Source organism: Trachemys scripta, chromosome 1 (genome assembly GCF_013100865.1).
Source record: "Trachemys scripta elegans isolate TJP31775 chromosome 1, CAS_Tse_1.0, whole genome shotgun sequence".
In the NCBI taxonomy this organism is placed as follows: Eukaryota; Metazoa; Chordata; order Testudines; family Emydidae; genus Trachemys; species Trachemys scripta.
In genome coordinates this window covers 234,624,791-234,646,975 of record NC_048298.1, presented here as the reverse complement: position 1 = coordinate 234,646,975, position 22,185 = coordinate 234,624,791, and the positions used below count along the sequence as shown (strand labels likewise).

At 42.9% G+C, this 22,185-nt stretch overlaps 1 protein-coding gene across 3 annotated transcripts in view; it reads right to left on the bottom strand.

The window, feature by feature from the left end:
- The window catches only part of ECRG4 (ECRG4 augurin precursor), a 58,783-nt gene that overhangs the window by 15,809 nt on the left and 20,789 nt on the right, over positions 1-22,185 (bottom strand). The window contains exon 1 of one of the 3 annotated variants that reach the window (XM_034758059.1): positions 12,372-12,710. The exons of 1 other annotated variant lie outside the window; for it this stretch is intronic. The gene's annotated coding sequence lies outside the window, so the exon portion shown is untranslated. One more of the 3 variants, XM_034758060.1, reaches the window with a different exon arrangement.

The following is a 22,185-nucleotide window of genomic DNA, read 5'->3' as shown; positions in this document are numbered from 1 at the left end:
CAACTTTGGTTCTTCTTCAGTCCCACCCTTGGCTCCCAGTCCCATTCTCCTGACCTAGCCAGTACCAGTCTCCACCCCTCCAGCCTCCTTGTCCCGCCTGTCCTAATCTTCTCACTGGACACAGTGTCCCAGTCCATCCCTGACTTCTAGTCTTCTTGCCTCTGCTTCCAATTCTATTCTCCTTGCCCATCCAGTCCCAGTTTTCCCTTCCTGGCTCCTCATTCAATGTGTTTCTCTTCCCCACACCAGCATCCACTTGCCCTTTCCCACCCCCCACACACACATTTGCTGTCCCTACAGGCTCCCACTCTCCTCCCACTCCTGCTTCCCTGGTTCCCAGTCCCCCATCCCAACTCCCAGTCCCAGTCTCCCTCTCCTCCCCAACCCAGCTCCATGTCCCAGCCTACTTCCTGCACCCTCTCTGGTCCAGCTCTTGTTCCTTTTACATTTGTATCAGACAGTTTCCTCCTCCATGCTGCCTGGGGATCAGTAGGGCGGGCATTGAGAGCATAGGACAGACAGAAACCCTGCTCTCAATTCAAGTGCCCAGACCCAGCACAGCCTGCAGCAGCCCAGAGCTGCAATTGTCGGGAAAGTCTGCTCAGCCCAGGGTTGAAGCTCAATGTGGATGGATTCTTTGAAGATTTTACCTACAAAGTTCTAGCAAGTTTCTACTGCATATGTGCAAACTGTGATTTTTCAAAGGATTATAGCTTGGCTAAATTTAGGCAAATTTTCACAGGAATGGCTAAAGGCACACCCCTGACATGAAGACCACCCACCCCACCAGACATATTTCCAGTCCCTGTTCCAGAGTATGGGAGCACTTCAGCTGACCAAGAAAATGTTGCCAGAATTTTTAACACGGGCCAAACAACATATTTTCCGCAAGACTAATTCTCAGAAATGGCTGAATTGTTTTGGCTGAAATTTCCCATAAAATTCATCCTGAGACATACATTTTCCAGCATGGAAAATTTCAGCCTAAATGATTAAAGTTTGGCAAAATTGTAAGTAACTGAAAACAGAAGTTTATAGAGGGCAGGGTTGGGCAACCTAAATAATACATGATGTTACCAGCCCCAGCTCCAATGCTAAGATTCTGACTGTTAAGACATAACACATGTCTTTCTGACCCTCCCATCTGACCTTGTACTTCTCTTGAATTGCTTTGGTGCCATATTTATTGGTCCTGTTTTAAATCTATAAATTCTAGTCTCATAACTGCCCTCCCTAAATCTCTCTGTTAGAAGTCTGTGCCTTTTTTGCTTTGATGTTAGACTGTAGTCTATGTTTCTGATTTACAGTATATTTTGTTTCCAGAAGACTGCACTTTTTGTAGCTTTTCTCCTTACTGCTGCCACATAAAAGATCATGACATCTTTAATCTTGCAGCATGAAATCCCACTGCACCAGGTTATGCTTAGATCCCAGCAACTTCAATGTAGTGTTTACTAACCTGGCTGTACAGTTCTGTATGGCTGCATAGTATAGAACTGTGAAAGAAGATTTTTGCCTGCCTTGTTAATTCTGGCCCCAATCTTACGTACATTTTTGTGCATACATCCCTTAAAACATAATACCATGGAGTGCCACGTGTTCCCAAAGCTAAATCCCACTGGGACAATGACATATTTCTATAAAACTTGCAAAATATTACACTACAGAAATGTAACTCAAACAAACAGGCTCAGCTGTCAGCTCTTTGCTGCCCTTTGGAGAGATTCTCTGGGGAGATGCGGGGTGGGGACCATAACCAGTAGGTGAAACTGATTAAAACTCAGAATTTCCAGTTTGTGGGAAATGTTGACATGTTGAAGCTTCTTTTCATTCTGATCTGGGATCAAAACAAAATATTTTTGAAATTTTCCACAAACCAAAATTTTTGAAAAATGTTGATTTGGGGGGGAAAATTGGGAGGGGGGATTTCAAAGTTTTGTTTCAGATTTCAGAAATTTCATTTCAAAATATCACTAGGAGCATAAAAATTGTGTGAAGGTGTCAAAATGCGTCATTACCACACATCCACACACACATCCACGACACTCTGATCTAGAAAAGCTCAGTAAGTAGAAGCTGCCCTTAATGATTTTAAAAATAAAACAAAAAGAGACCATTTCAATGATTATACTATGTCATCTTGTGACACATCAGTAGTAGCAGTGCATAATATGCACGGCCATGTCATAAAATATAAAAAAAAAAAATTTGAAACAAGATTTCAAAATGCCAAAACAAAATTTCTAAATTTCCTAAACAAAAATGTTCCAAAATGAAAAGTTTTCATTTCAGTTTCTCCCCATGTGATTTGCTGTAGAAATTGACATGGTATTCTAAAACATTCTGATGAAAATGGCATTTTCTGTTGGGGGAAAAAAAGGTTCCACTAAAATTTTCCAGCCAGCTCTACTCCCTGATTCTGTAGGTTGGTTCAGTTCTGACACACTTGTATCAGTAGGCCGGTCCCCTCCAGAAAGGGAATTCTCTGTTGGGCATTTGCAGGCTAGACTTGAACTGTGTACAGAAACTGACCCATTACATTTTTTCTTGTTTACTGAATAATCTAAACGCATCAGCAAAATATTTTTTTTAAATGCCAGATTAAATGTTAGTCATGCTTCACACTCGCAGTAAAACTCTTTTAAGAACCTTTATAATAATTATTTTTTTATTCTTACCCATTATTAGTTCTTGCTACTAGTCACTACAAATAAAGAGGACCCTGCAGTTGTACAGCCAAAGGAAAGACCATGAAAAGGGCAGGGAATCTTTATGCTGAAAATCATTGTTCTCCCATTTAGTTTTTCAATTAAATAATTTGTCTAGATGTGTTTTATCTGCAAAGTGCTAGGTTGAAAGGCTAGAAGCTGAAAGTTCTCTGGTCACCTGACAGATGCAGGATAGCCAGCGGCAGCACAAGCTTCCTCATCCCATCCTGCCAATGTGACTCAAACCTCACCTAGAGGCGCCACCTTTACAGGGTGAGAGCATAGGGCAATCTCCATGGTCTTGCATTCTCTGGCTCTGGGACATGCAGGGTGGCAGAGTCCCAGAGCTTGGGCTCCAACCCGAGCCCAGAAGTCTACACAGCCCCACTACCCAAGCCCTTCAAGCCCGAGTTGGCAGGCACAGGCCAGCCATGGATTTTGCTTTGCTGTGTAGACATACCCCCTGGGAACTGAACTGAGTTTATCAACTCATTTTATATAGCATTCAAACATCCAGCAGATCATAATCATTTCTAGTTACTACCCACTTGGGCTGAATTTGAACTAACAGGTGAAAGGATCCAAAGTCTATTCCTGTAACTCCTTGTTTTCTTTTTTGTTTTGATTATGTAAACTAGTGCTCATTCCATCAGCTTCCAGGCCTGGTGATCTTGATTTGCATAACATTTAGTTTTCCTGTTATATCAGAGCTTCTTATTGCATCTCACATCTGCGCCACTCCTTCCATTAGAGATCAGTGTCCTCAGTTCTTGTTATATTCCAACAATTGCTATAGCCCCGATAACCACCCCAAATAAAAATCCTGTCATTCCACTAGTCTGCGTTGTCACCTAGCGTCCATCATAAAAGACACTGCCACATAATACATTACTACTAAAGATGCAATAGCTTTAAGTCTAATATTCAATAGCTGAGTCTTACTGAGGGTTGGGGTAATTGTTTGGAAAATGATACTTTGGTTGCATTGGTCTCTTGTTTTCCATTTGTGTCCTGACTACTGTTCAGCTATATGGAAGCCAGTGAACACAAAGATAAGCTCTGTGGGGAGTTACTGTAACTTATAAAAATAGCATGAGCCTGGTAATAATTGCATGATAGAACAGGAGAGGCCCCCAAAGTGACATAAGTTTATTTTTGTTCAAGTAATAAGAGGGTTTGGAACCCATTCTCAAAGATGATCACTTTAAAAAAAAATCTTTTCTTGCTGATTACCACAGATTTTCATGTCAAGGCAGTGACAGCGTGTGACATGTAATATAACTCGCTGTTGGGAATCACTTGTAAATTGGCGGCAATAAGATAGAGTGCTTGAAGCCTATTTTTCGTGAAAGGAAAATTGTGGGCGCACAAAGCACTCATTCTCTTCGAAGCACACCAAGGTCGAGTGGGATTGCCATTCCCATAGGGCTACCCTGAGCTCTGTTGGCGGGGTTTACATGGTTGTGGTGAACTATTAGCCCCACTGAAGTCTATAGGAGTTTTGCCATTGATTTCAATAGTCAGGATTTCACACTGAAATCATTTTATACTGAAATGTGTGAGATCAGTTTGTCCTTTCAAAAGAGACATGTCTATTAAAACAACCCAGCAAATTATATTATCAAAATAGTATAACAACCATCTAGTGGAGCTTTTCCATAGTAACAGTCTTGTCTGAGTCTTAATTTATTTTTTGCCTAATGTAAACTTGACTGAAGAACTTAAAGAATCCTACAGAGAACGAAGAGAGAGAAAAGAAACAAACAACTATTTTACCAAAGGAGGGTGTTTGAGTTGTAGGGCAATGGTTCTTAACCAGGAGCCCGGGGCCCCCTGGGGGGCCGTGAGCAGCTTTCAGAGGGTCTGCCAAGCAGGACCAGTGTTAGACTTGCTGAGGCCTAGGGCAGACAGTTTAAGCCCTGCCACACAGCTGGGGCTGAAGCAGAAGCTGAGCAACTAAGCTTCGCGGGTGCCCTGTGGCGTGGGGCCTCGGGCAACCGCCCTGCGAGCTACTCCGGTTGCTATTCCTTAACGCCAGCTCTGGCTTTTATATGCAGAACAATAATCGTTGTGGCACAGGTGGGCCGTGGAGTTTTTATAGCATATTGCGGGTGGGGTGGGGGAGGGGGCTAAGAAAGAAAAAAGTTGAGAACCCTTGTTGTAGGGGACATAGTTTAGTAAAGAAATCGCAGAGAGAAAATTCTGAAAAAAATCAATATTTTAACAACAGTTCTCAAAAAAATGTATCAAACAATGCACAACTACTGCATTTCTGTAAATTGCCATAATAATTTCAGTTCTATATTTTCAAATGAAAATATATCTGGGCTTTGGAGGTTCATAAACGGTGGAGGGTCTTTGATGCTGTGTGAACAGCAGGCTGACCACTTCATGTGAAAGGAAAGGTTCATTTCCTGTAGAAGCCAAAAAAATAAACTACTCTAGTTATAGTTGCAGAGCCACCCATAAGCCTGTTTTCTCGATGTTTGTAATAGACTCCACTAGCCACTGAAAGTTGTTCCAGCCCTAGATGGGGTTTAATTAACCTGCAGGATAACTGTCTGACTCGAGACCAGTCTTCTGGCTGGCTAAACCAGTAAAAAAGCACACTAATAGCTGATGGGATACTTACTTGGTTGTTTGATTAGCTACTGAGAAGTTCTTTTTCAAGTCCTCTTCTCCTTTCATGGTGGGGTTCTTTCATCTCTCAGTTGAACAGGAAATTTCACAAATTAACCCATGATAGATAGAAATAAAACTCAAATCTGTTTAGGTTAACGCACTCATATAAAACTGTTCTATTATTCATAGAGCTGAGCAAATTCTTTGTAAACAAAATACTGTATTAGACAAATGTTGCTCTTCTTTTCCTTCACAAATGGATCTGTGAATAGTTTAAGTAATTTAGAGTAATGAATTCCAAAATATTAGTAAACAGTTTATGCAAACATATTTCGCAGCTGGATGAACAGATCTGTGTTGTGTTATTGACCACCTAAGTCGCATGGTATTGTTTCTGTTGGATAATTCCCAGCCCACTGAGTTTTCATGATGGCCACTGAGCACTTCTAGCATGAATACTCACACGAATGCAGATATGCCTGAGTTTTCACCACACGGTCTCTTTCTGTGCACACTCTAATGAACATTTTGTCCTATGCATGTTTGCAGAAAGTAACTCGAGGAAATGGTAAATACCATTGGAGGGTGTCTGCATTTTTATTGAAATGAATGTTCACAGATATTTTTTGCCATATTAACCCACCTCTGACTGTGAACAATATAGCCATAAACAATTACAATTATATTGCAGCATTTGTTATTATATTTAATTATTTGTATTGTAATAGTGTCCAAAGGCCCTAATTCCTAATACAAATTCAGACTCTATTTGCTAGGTGTTGTACATACACATAGGAAAACCCCATCGCTGTTCTGAAGAGCTTACAGTCTCTGGCTATTTGTGTTTTCAGGCTCAGAGCCTAATTTAAGACAAGATTCACCGAGTGACTGTGACAAGCATTAGGAGGGAAGGCAAGGGAGAAGGGCAACAGTAAAAATGTTGTGCATTTACACAGACTCACTATGTGCACAATGTGATTGTGCTGAATAACTTCAAAAATATTCTAATTATTTTTATAAAAATAAACTATCAGCTAAAACCAACTTCCCTTCAAACTAGACATCACTGATTAGCCAGTTTCTTATAGAGGTCACAGCAGAAGTGGATCTTGAGGAGGGATCTGAAAGAGAAGAGGACACTGGCCTTTCAGATTGTTTCACAGACGGTCTTCTATACAGAAGAGATGCTGTAGAAGAAAGCAGGAGCAGAGGACTAACTGGCAGGTAAGGCTAGCATCATGCCAGAGCAGAGAGGCCGGGGAGCAATGTGAGGACAAGAGTGGGTGAGTCAGGAGTAGAGTTGTGTAGATCTTGAAGATGAGGACAAGATACAAACAAGTTACATTTTCCCTAAACCAAGTACAGCTTTGCTGCAGTGTCACCTTTCACCTATTGATGTTGAGAGGTGCACAGAGCCTCACAGCAACTGTTACAGTACTATGGAAACAGACATTTTAAAGAATAAAATGCAGTATATTTTAGGTTGCTGCAGTCCCACTGAGACCAAGTCTTGGATTCAGATATTGTGAATAATGAGTGTCATTGAGAGAATCATTAAGAAAGGGATAGACAGTAAGACAGAAAATAGCATATTGCCATTATATAAATCCATGGTATGCGCACAACTTGAATACTGCGTGCAGATGTGGTCGTCCCATCTCAAAAATGATATATTGGAATTAGAAAAGGTTCAGAAAAGGGCAACAAAAATGATTAGGGGTATGGAACGGCTGCTGTATGAGGAGAGATTAATAAGACTGGACTTTTCAGCTTGGAAAAGAGACGATGAAGGGGGGATATGATAGAGGTCTATAAAAATCATGACTGGTGTGGAGAAAGTAAATAAGGAAGTGTTATTTACTCCTTCTCATAACACAAGAACTAGGGGCCACCAAATGAAATTAATAGGCAGCAGGTTTAAAGAAAGTATTTTTTCACACAATGCACAGTCAACTTGTGGAACTCCTTGCCAGAGGATGTTGTAAAGGCCAAGACTATAACAGGCTTCAAAAAAGAACTAGATAAATTCATGGAGCATAGGTCTGACTCCATAGCTATTAGCCAGGATGGGCAGGGATGGTGTCCCTAGCCTTTGTAAGGCAGAAACTGGGAATGGGTGACAGGGGATGGATCACTTGATGATTACCTGTTCTGTTCATTCCCTCTGGGGAACCTGGCATTGGCCACTGTCGGAAGACAGGATACTGGGCTAGATGGACCTTTGGTCTGACCCAGTATGGCCATTCTTATGTTCTTAATCTGAGGTCCCTTTTTTAGTTGTCAGGAGTTCATCCTTGCCAAAATCCAGATTCCTGTGCTTACACACTATAGACTGTACTTGTACAGTCAACAAAGCCTCAGCGTCTCTCCTTAGCCAGTGCTTTCAAAGACTGCTGACAGACTTAAAATAATCAGTGTAGACACTTGTCCTTTGCATACCATCACTAGGAGATCAGTCAAGAAGACTAGTGTAGCCATTGTGTTGTCACACCCAGGCTGAAAGTTATGCTGAAGGGTATCAAAGAAATCTGAGGATGCCAAATAATAGAACAGTGGGGACAAGAAACTTAACTAGTTTGAAGATGCAGTTTGAAAAATTTATGAATGGGATTATATGACATGGTTGCCTGCAATATCAGGGGACTGATTTGATGACCTAGGAGGTCCCTTCCAGTCCTGTGGTCCTAAATTACACCAAAATTGCTTTGCCACTGAATTTGCAAGATGGTAAGTTCAGGTAGATCTTGAACTCTTAAGAGGGGCCATGAAATAGGTGCACTAAAAATAATAAATATCAGATGAAAGTGCAGTTCCCTTCAGATAATTATTCTATATATCATTAGGTTTTGTCAGTCATAAGTCATGCCTAGCACAGTGTGAAAGTGCCACTAGCATTCAGCCTCTATGCAAGAAATCTTAGTATTTTTCAAGGAGAAATGTTTCCCCTTGTATGTATGTTTTTCCCCTTGTATGTGTGTTTCCCGCTGCCAGATTAGTCATTCCCTTGTTTTGGAAGAAAGAAGCTAAGCTAAATCTTTTTGGATGGGTCTTTAAATATGTTTGCTAAAAATCTACTTTGCTCAGGAATGATAAGTGGCTGGGGAGAATTCTAATATAAAAGCATAGCTGAACTGTTAAATGTTTGAATGAAAAGAACACACAGATAAAAACTGAATGTTGAGTTGAGTAGAGACTTTTGAAAGATAACTGACCCACATACAAAGCTTTCCTGCCAACATTGTCTGGTGCTGCTTTTTCTGGTTTTGACTTTTGCTTTTAATTTGAATTTCAGACTAGCAGTCAGAAGGGGCTAAAATACCAGACATTAAAGGAGGCTCCATTAAATCAATCCTGTCAATTAGTGCATATCCGGTTATTGAGTGTAGAACAAAGCTCTTCCATTTTACCAAATAAATTAAAAGTTCAAATAGTCGAAAACTCACTTAAATATCAGTTGCTAATGCTGGCAAGACTGTTGTGACGGGTTGGATCACAGAAACCCCCTTGGGAGCTGCCACCCGATGTGCAAAGACTACCCCTGCTTCTGTTTTCCCTGCCAGCTCAGGACTCCAGCACCCTGTCTTGCTGAGCCAGACACTCCCGTCTGGCTCCAGACACAGACCCAGGGTCTGAATCACTTGTCCCAAAGCTGCAAGTTTACCTGAAAACAGCTCGCAGTAGCGTGCTTGTCTTTAGCACTCAGATGCCCAACTCCCAATGGGGTCTAAACCCAGATAAATCCGTTTTACCCTGCATAAAGCTTATGCAGGGCAAACTCATAAATTGTTCGCCCTCTATAACACTGATAGAGAGATATGCACAGTTGTTTGCTCCCCCAGGTATTAATACATACTCTGAGTGAATAACTAAATAGAAAGTGATTTTATTAAATACAGACAGTAGGATTTAAGTGGTTCAAAGTAGTAACAGACAGAACAAAGTAAGTCACAAGCAAAATAAAATAAAATGCGCAAATCTATGCCTAATCAAACTGAATACAGATAATCTCACCCTCAGAGATGCTTCAGTAAGTTTTTCTCAGACTGGACACCTTCCAGGCCTGGGCACAATTCTTTCCCCTGGTACAGCTCTTGTTGCAGCTCAGGTGGTAGCTAGGGGATTCTTCATGATGGCTCCTCCACTCTCTGTTCTCTTCCCCCCTTTATATATCTTTTGCATAAGGCGGGAACTCTTTGTCTCTCTGGGTTTCCACCCCCCCTCACTGGAAAAGCACCAGGTTAAAGATGGATTCCAGTTCAGGTGACATGATCACATGTCACTGCAAGACTTCATTACTCACTTGCCAGCACACACATATACAGGAAGACTCACAGGTAAATACAGCCATCTGCAGACAATGGGAGTCATCAAGATTCCAAACCATCATTAATGGTCCACACTTTACACAATTACAATAGGCCCTCAGAGTTACATTTTATATTTCTAGTTTTAGATACAAGAGTGGTACATTTATACAAATCAGATGATCACACTCAGTAGATTATAAGCTTTGTAATGATACCTTACAAGAGACCTTTTGCATGAGGCATATCCCAGTTACTTACATTCACTTATTACCGTATTTTCTCTAAAACTATCTCAGTTACATTATATTGACTTATTATCAAGTTTTTTATAAAACCATATAGACTGCACAACGTCACAACTGTAAAATGAAAACTAAACCTCCCTCTTTCTATAGAAAGATAAACATCTGAAATCTGTTAGCAAACTTAATATATTTCATGTCAAAAGTTCTCTGAAACCTCGGAAGTGTCTGTAGGAGAACCACTTCTTGACCTGCTACTGCAGTATCTCATTAATACTCATTGCTCGTTCATTTTCTACATGGATCTGCTAATGTCCTTCTCTCATGCCAAAGGGCAAATAATGTTTTCTCACCACACACCCCAAACTTAAGAAAAGAGCAAAAGGGAGGAGTCAGAGTTGTTTCTGCATGGTAAGGATTTCCCTAGCACTAAAAAACAGATTTCCATAAGAGCTCACCTCACAACAAGATAACCAAATAGAGGCTCGGGGTGAAATTCCGGTCCCATTTAAGGTAATCTGCATTTTGCCATTGACTTCCATGAAGCCAGGGTTTCAGCTCGGATTTTCCAAACAGTTTGGTGCCTAGAAGCTCCCATTGACACCCTTATGATCAGATTGTCAAAGAGCTCAGTATCCAGTGTGCTGAGCACCTTTGAAAATCTGGCTGTAAATTCATATTTGGCAGCCCACTCACTGCAGAAGATGAAGACTGCTTTCTTTGCAATATTTCCAAAAATATTGCTCCTTAATGTACTCTCCAGTGCAGTGGATCAATACTCTCTGAAAGTCTGCCACTGATATACTGTATAAATATGAGACCTCTTTAAACACATTTTAAAGGAAAGCATAATACCAAGTAGGTGTGTGTTTAAAAAAATTAAACAGACCAGTTCTACACCAGAGGTAGGCAACCTATGGCACATGTGCCAAGGGCGACACGCGAGCTGATTTTCAGTGGCACTCACACTGCCCGGGTCCTGGCCACCGGTCTGGAGGGCTCTGCATTTTAATTTAATTTTAAATGCAGCTTCTTAAATATTTTTAAAACCTTATTTACTTTACATACAACAATAATTTAGTTATATATTATAGGCTTATAGAAAGAGACCTTCTAAAAACATTAAGATGTATTACTGGCACGCGAAACCTTAAATTAGAGTGAATACATGAAGACTTGGCACACCACTTCTGAAAGGTTGCCGACCCCTGTTCTACACAGAAGTGTAATAAGGTCAATTCTTTCCTGTGTCAAAACTTTAATGACACTGGATTAGTGCAGCAAAATTGTTCACACTATTTAAATGAGGCTCTTTATACTTTATATGTAGATGTCAGAATGCAATTGAGCATTTAATTGATAAAATGAATATTTAACCCGGGCTTCTATTTTATCTTTGCATTTGACTACATGCCTCTAAATTTCAAACACAAACTAGAATGCATTAGTCCAACTTTTTAAGGCCAGGTCTACACTACTGACTTCTGCCGGCATAACTATATGTCTGAAGCCGGAGTCTGAAGAAGTACAATTTGCGACCAATACAGCTGTGCCAACACAAGCTCCTAGTGTAAATTCACTTACATCAGCAAAACTGCACCTTTGTTGGTATAATTTATTTTGCTTCGGGGTGGGTGGTTGGAATAAGCTATACCAGCAAAAACTCAGTTTTGTCAGTATAAGCCATAAGTACAGACATACTGAGATAGCTGTATCAGCAGAGTACTCCTAGCATAGGCGCGGCTAAGTCTTCAACTTTGTCTCTACAGGATCCAGGAACAAACATTTAAGGAGCGCAGACACTAGCCTTTCCAAACCTGTTAACTACCTCAAGCTAACTGGCAATCAATTGAGGTAAATAAACATAGTGCAGATAGAGCCATCAACTTACCTCTATGAATCATAGTAACAGCTTAGCTATCAAGACAAGTTTTCTTTTATTAAACATAAAACAAGCCTGGTTCCTTTTCAAACAGTTTAAATTACATTTTCAGTCATTGTGTATAGTGGTATATAAGACATCCTTTGGGATGTAACATAACAAACCTACAAAAGTGCATTACTTCAACCCCAGTGTGTCCATGCTACAACAGGAGAAAACACTCAGCTTCCATATAAATAAAGGATTTTATTGTTCTTTTCTTGATGATTATCTAAAATTGAAGAATATATTGAGCAATGATCAATATTACTACCGTCCACATGTCTAATATTCTTCAGTGGAATACTCACTGTACTACAGCGGTAGTAGTTTTAGACATTTAGACACACACCAACAAACTAGATTTCTGTGAGCAAAGAAAAATATTTACATTGCATGAATGTACAGATAATTGAAGACTAACCTGTTTCCCCTATGATACCTGTAGTTGTTGTCAGCACAATCCTACGGTGTTACAGTAACGTTTCCTCCCAGTACCGTCTAAAGAACCCTGACATGGTTTTTGACTTTCCCCCCATTTCTACAGCAAACACATATTTTATCAGTTTACCTTTAAAATAATATGCTTCCTGTCTCCTTCCCAAATGCCTGGCCAGAAGAAATGACCTTCTCTGTCACGGAACAAGTTTCTCTTTATTTAAGCATTTCTTGACTTCTGAAAGTAGTGCAAGAAGTGTGCAGGCAGCAGAGGAAAAGGGTTCCAAATGCTGAGGCCACCTGACTGGTGAAGTAATATATGAAAGACACATTTATTCTATTGCTCATGAATTCCAGCCTCTTTGCTGAAAACTTCTACTAAGCATTCTGTGGACCAAGTGTGGAGAATCACATTTCTGCTTAATCAGAAGGAGGCCTGACTGCCTGCAGAAGGATGATTGCAAGCAGATGTATCCCCGTGTTCTCATGTAAAAAGAATTCAGTTCTTTTGTGTAGGCTGTATGATGAGCAACAGAGTATTTCAATCTTTCTTAATTTCTTGCAGGTGTTAGAAGCAAGTATATTCTGGCTGAGTAGACGTGATCACTGCAAATGCCGTAACCCTGTATGTCTGAGTGATCTGGCCTCATTTACCCTAAGGCACACTCCTACCAGGCTTAGCAGAAGGAGCAGGGCATGACCTCCAGCAGTGCAGACCTTACTGTGTGCAGTAAGGGATCAAAGAGGGTGCTCAGCACCCGCCTTTCACAACAGTGAAACACTGACATCTAACTACTGACAAAGCCCTTTACTGGACAGTAATCAAATCAGGGAATTGTCTTCATGTTTGACAGGAGTAATATCACAATATTTTCCTCTGAGAAGATACAAGAAACACAGCACAAATGCCCCTCAGTGGGTTATCAGCAGCAGGGATTGAACCTAGGCTGTCAGGAGCTAAATGCACAAGCCTTTACTGCATGAGCTATACACCCCATTCTCTCAGGCTAGCCTGTAGCACACTCATCCAGCTCTGTGATTGGTATGTCTATGCTGCCACTGTGAGCAGGGTGACCAGATGTCCTGATTTTATAGGGACAGTCCCAATATTTGGGGCTTTGCCTTACATAGGTGCCTATTACCCCCAACCCCCGTCCCGATTTTTCACACTTGCTGTCTGGTCACCCTAACGGTGAGGGAGCCGCCCAGCCTGGGTATGCAGACTCAGGTGAGCAGGGCTGGCACAAGCATGCTAAAAGTAGCGTGTGGACATTGCAGCACCGGCGGAGGCTCAGGCTAGCCACCCAAGCTCAGTCAAAGGGGGTAGGTTGGGTCTGAGCTTGGCTGGCTAGCACGATCTTCTGCTGGTGCTGCAATATCCACACAGCTATTGTTAGCATGCTAGTGCCAGCTGCACTCAAACAAGTCCGTCTACCCCGGCTGGAAGGTTCACTGCCAGCTACTGTGTAGACAGACCCTATGTGGCTTAGCCACCACTAGATGGGGACAGAGTGCCACACTGAGCAGGCATGGCTTACCTACCTTCCCGAGCAGGGCAAGTGTGTCCTGAGCTTCAGAGGCTTCGCAGTTCAATTCCCTGTATGGACTGCCCCAAGAAGGGGACAGAGTGCCACACAAAGTAGGCATGATTTACAGAAATAATTCAGACAGACATCACCTACACCAGCTAGACATAATAGAGTTCAACTTCCATAAAGGGATGCTGGTAACTTCTTAAATAATTAAAAGAAATCACAAATAGTTTAAAAACTCCTTATTGGAGTCAGGCTTAATTTGGGAGATTTACAAGTTAGTAACCTGTGAAACCTTTATGCCGGTGCAGTAGCATTATGGTTTTTGGCCTCTGTTTACTGCAGTCACAACATGATCAGAGGGACTTCAAAATTGCTAGTACTGTAGCTTGTCAGTATTATTGATTTGCAAACTAGGGAAATGAGGTCTAGATGAAATTACACAACAGGTTGAAAGCCTAGTCTCAAAGAGTAGCTATCAATGATTTACTGTCAAACTGGGACAATGTATCCAGTGGGGGTCCCACAAGGGTCAGTCCTGGGTCCAGTACTATTCAATACTTTCATTTATGACTTGGATGATGGAGTAGAGAGTACAGTATGTTTATAAAATCTGCAGAAATCTCCAAGTTGGGAGGAGATGCAAGCACTTTAGAATTCAAAATGAACTGGATAAATTGGAGAGTTCGTCTGAAATCGACAAATATGAAATTCAGCAAAGGCAAATACAAAGTCTTTTGCTTAGTAAAGACTAATCAAATGCACAACTATAAAATGGGGAATAACTGGCTAGTTGGTAGTACTGCTGAAAAGGGCTGGGGACTGGGGTGATAGTGGACCACAAAAAAAATATGAGTCAATGGTATGATCCTATTGTGAAAAAGGGAAAGGTAATTCTGCGGTATATTAACAGGAGTGTCACATGTAAGACAGGGGAGGTAATTAGTCCTCTCTAGCCGGCACCGGTGAGGCCCCAGCTGCATTACTGTGTCCAGTTTTGGACACCATACTTTAAGAAAGCCATGAACAAATAGGAGAGTGTCCAGAGGAGAGCAACAAATGTGATAAAAGGTTTTAAACACCTGACCTTTGAAGACAGGTTGAAAGAATTGGGCATGTTCAGTCTAGAACAAAGACTGGGGGGGGGGGGACCAGATAACAGCCTTCAAATATGTCAAGGGCTGTTATAAGAGGATGGTGATCAATTGCTCTCCATGTCCACTGCAGAAGGACAAGAAGCAATCGGCTTAGTTTGCAACAAAAGAGACTTAGGTTAGCTATTAGCAAAAACTTTCTAATTATACAGAGAGTTAAGCACTGCAACAGGTTACCTAGGGAGGTTGTGAAATCCTTGTCACTGAAGGTTTTAAGAACAGGATGGCCAAAACCCTGTCAAGGATGGTCTAGTGAGAAGTTGCTACTGATATCCAATCTCTTTAGTATATTAATCTTAGATTGCATATTTGCTAGGTAACCTGCTTTGATTTGTTTGCTATCCCTTATAATCACTTAAAATCTCTCTTTTGTAGTTAATAAATTTGTTTTTGCTTTATATCAAACCAGTGTGTGGGAGCTATAAGTTGGAGCAAAAAGATGTTGTATATTTCCTCTCCACATTGAGGGAGGGTGCGAATTTCATGAGCTTATGCTGTACTGATCTCTGTGCAGTGCAAGGCGGTATGATTTTGGGTTTACCTGCCAGAGGGGGGTTGCTCTTGAGGTGCTGGACAGTTCCTTAGTGGTAGCCTCCCCATGCAGAGCTGATCACAGCAGCCTGTAATTTCTGCAGTTGGATGTGTTCTACCTGTGTGTGTGCTGGTGAAAGAACAAGGTTGGCAACTTATCACAGCACCACAGTGTGAGAGGGAGCCCAGGCTGGTGGGTCAGGAGGCTCAGTGGCACCTCAGTTCCAGGTGGCACCCCAGGGGGAACCCGTCACAACTGCCCCCAATAAGTACCTCTCCTCTGAAAACTCTATCCCCTCTGCATATGCTAGCCCAAAGGGCTTCCCTGGCAAGGTCACCAGAAGTTGAAGGCTTTTAAAAAATTGTTTCTTTATGAAAAATCAGGCAATAGAAAGTACTCAAAGGTAAATGACTTACAGCTTGTACAGTTTCCAAATACCTCATGCCTCCCGGGATCACCAATACGTTTGTGCAATCCCACAACTTGTCAAAGCTGCAAGACCAGACAATACTACATCGCCATGACACGATAGGGTGGGGGTGAGACAAGGCTGATTTAAAATACCCATAACTTTGTTTGGCTGGACATGGTGCTGCCACCATTGACTAGATAGCTTCGTGAGCTGCAGAGCGACTCAGTACTGCCAACCCCAAAAGTTCAAAAATCCATGATACACCCCCACACCACCAAAATCATTAGGCTTAAAAAAAAAAAAAAGATTATATTGTGGGTTTTTTGGTCTTGCTTGATTGTTGAACTCCCTCTGCCCACCCCACGCTGTGTGACTGTTACAGGGCTGTCAGCTCTCACGCGCTTATATGGGAAGGTGATTTTTGGATCTCTCTGCAGAATCTCTCACTGCAAAAGCCAACTCAGATTAAATTAGACAGATTTGTACCAAATGCTGCCTTATATCACAGAGCTTCCAGCTTCATTCCAACCCCCCAAATTCTAATTCATTCTGTCCCTCCCACCCAGCCCCGTCCCACATTTGCCACTTGCCCCCGTATACATCTCAGCACCTCCTGCAGCTCCAGGGGTTTCTCACCCTCTGTCCCCCTTCCTAGGCCTGGTGTTGCAGGGAGCGAAGAGCAGAGTGACCCATTTTTCCCAGGAGGGAGGAGAAAGCTCGGCAGCTGGCTCTTTTTGCTGCATCCTGTCAGCAGCAGCTCCCTCTCCCCCTGCTCAGAAATCATCTTTCAGCTCTTGAGGGGAGGAGGGAGAGCGCTGCCAGCTTCCTGAAATGCTCCGTTGGATTGGCTGTTCTTCTCCAGGGCAGTGCCCGTAATTCCGTTCTTGTGATTAAATTGGGAGAGTTGGCAACTCTGCAGCTGTACCTATTACCTACAAAACTAGCCAGACAGGGTGATGGAACCCTCTTAAAGAGTATCCCTAGGCAGGGACTATGTCTTTCTATATAGCTGTAGCGTGCCTAGCTCAATGGGGCTCAGATACTGACTGCTGTATTTAGCTGTTATTGTAATACAAACCATAGAAAGTATGGGGTGGAAGTGACCTCTGGATGCCATTTAACCCCTCCCCCCACCCCACGCTGAAGCAGGACCAAGTATACCTAGCCTAAATGATTATTTAAACCAGTTGAAGAAAGTCTAAGGGACAAGCTGCCCTTGCTTGCAGTTTAATTACCCCGGGTATTCCTTTCATAGGCTAGAAACCCCTCTAGCCTGGGTCCAGCACTTCCCCACAGTCCAGTCTTTGTCCTCTGGTGTTTCCAAGAGTCTCCTTTGGGCAGGAAGTCAGTGAAGAACCACAATGATGTCACTCCCCTGCCTTAAATAGCTTTTGCATATGATATGAATCTTTTGTCTCCCAGCTTGGCTCCCATGCCTTTCAGTGAAAAACACTGGTCTTCCAAGATGGAGTCTAGTACCAGGTGATCTGGTCACATGCCCCTGTAGTGTCATAGCAGCCATGACTCAGAGGCTGTTTGTAGCATCCTCAGGAAGGCTCTCAGGTTGGGAGATAAACTTCTTGTGAGGCCTATTGTTCTCCCTAATGGTCCATTGACTTGTGTTTCCAGCCAGCCATCCAGACTGACAGTCTTTTGCCGCATGGGCATTTCCCAGGTGTGAACACATTTTAACAGATACATAGACAATATTCCTAACTTCAGATATCAAAATGATACATGGATACAGGATAATAGGATAATCATATTCAGTAAATCATAACCTTTTCAATGATATCTCTCATGACCTATCTTGTATAAAATACATTATAGTTATGCCATAATCATATCATCATCATATCTCTATGAAGAATATGAGATGCAGTGTTAAAGAAATGCATTGTGGGGTGGCTAACCTCAAAAATTATGCAAACAGGGAAGACTAATTTTACCACTTCCATGCAGTGTAGTTGTAGCCAGGTTGGTCCCGGGATATTAGAAAGACAAGATGGGTGAGGTAATATCTTTGATTGGACCAACTTCTGTTGGACAGAAAGAAAAAAGCTTTCGACCCACACATGGCCAGCTCCAGGCACCAGCATACCAAGCAGGTGCTTGGGGCGGCCACTTCGAAGAGGGGCGGCACGTCCAGCTGTTCGGCGGATGGTCCCTCACTCCTGCTGGGAGCGAAGGACCTCCCGCCGAATTGCCGCCGCAGCTCGCAATTGCGATCGCGGCTTTTTTTTGTTGTTTTTGTTTTGTTTGGCTGCTTGGGGCGGCCAAAACCCTGGAGTCGGCCCTACACACAGAGCTCTTCTTCAGGTCTGGGAAAAGTACACTGAGCAACAATCTGTAACCCACTAAGCCCCTCTTTTTGTCCTATGAATGCAGGGGTGTTAATGGGCCACTCTACTTTGAGTGGTCCCTTAGAATATATGTTAATTGCTCATGCTAAACAATCCATTCCACCTTGCATTTAGCTGTGAGGCTCTCCCAGGCCAGATTAAGAGTTCTGTGTAAGCTTGAAAACTTGTCTCTCTCTCCCCAACAGATGTTGGCCCAATAAGAGACATTACCTCATCCACTTCACTCTTCCAGTAACACAGATACAGCGACCTTATGGACACTGCAAAGTAACGGGGTAACATTTTCAAAAACACCTCAGTGACTTGGAAGCCTAAGATCCATTTTCAAAAGCACCTCAGTCACTTAGGAGCCTCACTCCCATTCAGTGGTACTCATGTCACACTCCCTGTCAGTACCCGGCCCAAGCTGGGGAACGTGATATCCAACCAGCCGACCAAATTTGCTGATGAATCCTGATCACGTGCCACCTGAGGCACATTGTGCATATGCTAAGAAGAAGCTTCTTAAGTGACTTAGATGCTTTTGAAAATGGCATGTAGGTGCCTTTGAACATTATACTCAGTGTGCCTACCCAGTTACAGGAACCTGTGTGCCACACAAGACAGTTAGTAGGGGCAGCACCTCGTGAAGATTCAGCATTTAGCCATTGGCTGTGTGGACACAAGCCATGTTTTTAGCCAGACATGCCCCTAACCAGTTAGAGGCATAGTAAAAAATTATTGAAGCTATGTCTACACTTAGCACACTACAGTGGCACCACTATAGCATGCCAGTGTAGACACTCCCTACAGCAGCGGGAGGAGTTCTCTTGTTGCTGTAGTTAACCCACCTCCCCAAGATGTGGTAGTTAAGTCAGTGGAAGAATTCTTCCATTTGGGAGAACAATAACTGGTTGCCTGAATATTCAAGGAGAAGCCAACAAAAAGGGATACAAAAAAGCCAAGAAAATGGTCACTTTGCTTTGGGACAAGTCATACATAAATCTTTCTCAAGCAAAGATCAGTGACAGTTTTGTCTGGGGCCCTGGCCCCATCCTTTTCCCACCCCCGGCCCCGCCCCAACTTTGCCCCTTCCCCGCCCCAACTCCACCCCTTCCCCAAAGTCCCTGCCCTAACTCCGCCCCCTCCCCTGAGCGCCCCGCATTCCCCCTCCTCCCTCCCAGCCACGTGAAAAGGGCTGCCCGAGCACTACCAGCTTCACGGTTTGCCGGGCAGCCCCCAGACCCTGCGCCCCTGGCTGGCGCTTCCCCAGCGCAGCCGGTAGCGCTCGGGCTTCGGGCAGCCCCCATGCCTCCAGACCCTGCGCCCCCGGCCGGGCACTTCCCCTCCCGGGCTCTGGCGGCTGCTGTGCGCCCTGAACTCCTGGGCTCTGTAAGCGCCGAGCTGCCCGAGCACTACCGGCTTCGGGCAGCCCCCATGCCTCTGGACCCTGCACCTCCAGAGCCCGGGAATGGAAGTGCCTGGCTGGGGGGCACAGGGTCCAGAGGCATGGGGGCTGCCCGAAGCTGGTAGCACTCGGGCAGCTCAGCTCTTACAGAGCCCAGGAGTCAGGGAGCACAGCAGCCCCCGGCGCCCGCTCTAAGGTAAGCCAGGGAGTATTTTTCCCGGACATGTTCGGCTTTTTGGAAATTCCCCCCGGACAGGGATTTGATTACCAAAAAGCCGGACATGTCCGGGAAAAAACGGAGGTATGGTAACCCTAGTTGAAAAGTTGTTTGCCTGAATTGCTGGAAAATTGGCAGTTTAATTGACTGGTGGCTTCAAGCAAAGTTCCATGTAAAAGTTTGGCAGGAGTCGGTGTGACCAAAACTCTGAGGTAGATTTTATTCACGATCACTTAGGCTTGATCTCTTCACTTAAAATTTCTATCAGCCTAGCTATGTCAGTCAAGGGTGTGAACAAGCCACATCCCTGACCGACAGGTGTGCTGACAAAACCCTGAGCATAGATGCAGCCCTGCCGATGAAAATATTAGCATAGCTAACGTCATTTGGGGAGGCGATGTTCCTACACCAGCAGAAAACCTCCTTTTGCTGGTGGATGCTCCATCTACACTAGAGGGCTATGCCTACTTAGGCGAGGTACTGTAGACAAAGCCTTGGGGAGGACTAGATATTAGGCTAGGGGATATCTAAAAATTGGGGGATTTGGCTATTGCTGGAAAATCTGATTAGAACATTGACTGTTGTTAGCACTATGTGAGCCAAGCAAGAGCTGAAAGAACAAGAGAAACCTTGTTTGTTCAGTATTTCTTGTAACAACTTATTTGAATAAAACTTAAGCCTAAATTAGGCTTAATTTTTACACTCATGATTTAACGTCGTATAGTATCTGTAAAAAAAAAATCCTACATTTATTAGGCTATACAGTGACTGAAGTAGCTATTTTAGGGAAACTTTTCCTGTTTTCCTGCAGTCTCTGCCTCTTTTGGCTACTGCCCCTAGCCTCCTTGTATGTATTCCACAGACTGCGCACCTATAACTGAAACTGGACTGTATTTATGCAGCTTTCTCACTTATCTGATCACACCATATTATGAAAACCCGCTTGCGTGACACGTAAGTGAGGACACACTAGATCTCTGAAACGTCAGCAGTATTTTGTTCAGAGATCAGCAAACAGATACCATGGTGCCAGGGTTATTTAATAAATAATGACACTACTCTGTAAGAATTTAAAATATCCAAACAAACAAAACCTGAGCTCCATAAAAATTCGTTCTCTTTCAGTCTCTCTAATCCCACAATGTTTGCTTAAAAGGGACTGGCCCACAATGAATAGATATGTTTAAACATAATGTGCTATTTATAGCAGACACTTGTGCCCTCGTGGAAGATCATTTTTATATTATCTCAGGAAGGATCCTTTTAATTTACCAAACAGGCATGGGCACACAGGCAGGGTGACTTTGAGTGACAAATCAGACACATTCTTAGTTGCAGTGTGTACGGTATGTAGTATGAAGCTGTTACACCATTGCTTTCTGTGTATAGCACGTTTACATTTCTAAAACCTTTTCCTTTTGCTCTAAAACCTTCCTGTTCTGTGCAAACAATACATATTTTGTTCTCAGAGTTGCTGCATCTTGTTACACACACACACACACACACACACACACACACACACTTTTCTCTTAGGGAACTCCTTTGTGTAAAGGTCACTGAAACGTCACCTTGATGGACTCTAACTCATGAGGGAGACATGGACATCCAGGAGGCCATCTGAACATGGAAGCTGACCCAGAGGCAGAGGCTTGATAAGGGCTCCTGGGGACAAAGGTAGAGAGTCAGTGTCTGAACAGCAAGCAATGCTGACAGGCTGATCAAACAGTGGTTAAAGGAGACAATTGCCTTCGCAAGACGTAAGCTATTCACTTTTTTGTTTTCTCTGTTACTAGGCTGAAAATGTTGTATCTAGTTTAGTGTATGAGAACTTGAAGTGTAAACCTAGATACATTAAGAAACCTTTTAAAAAATTCAGTTCTCTCTATTCTTAATAGATCCTGTTTTTGGTTAAATTACTGTTGCATGGTCTGTTTCACACAAACACCCCCAAAGAGGCGAGAACCCTGTAGCCTCCAAAGAGATAGATGAAGTGTGTCTGGAACCTGCACTTCCCTACTCCATCTTGGACAAGGGCCATGGATAGAAAAATCCACACTCAATGAGTTGTGTCGCCACCAGGCTGCAGCGGGTGAACACAAGGAGTGGCCGAAGGACCAACCTCCAAAAAATTACCCTTGTGTGTTTCTTTAAAAACAGGAACAACAAGGAGTCTGGTGGCACCTTAAAGACTAACAGATTTATTTGGGCATAAGCTTTCGTGAGTAAAAACCTCACTTCTTCGGATGCATAGAGTGAAAGCTGCATCCGAAGAAGTGAGGTTTTTACTCACGAAAGCTTATGCCCAAATAAATCTGTTAGTCTTTAAGGTGCCACCAGACTCCTTGTTGTT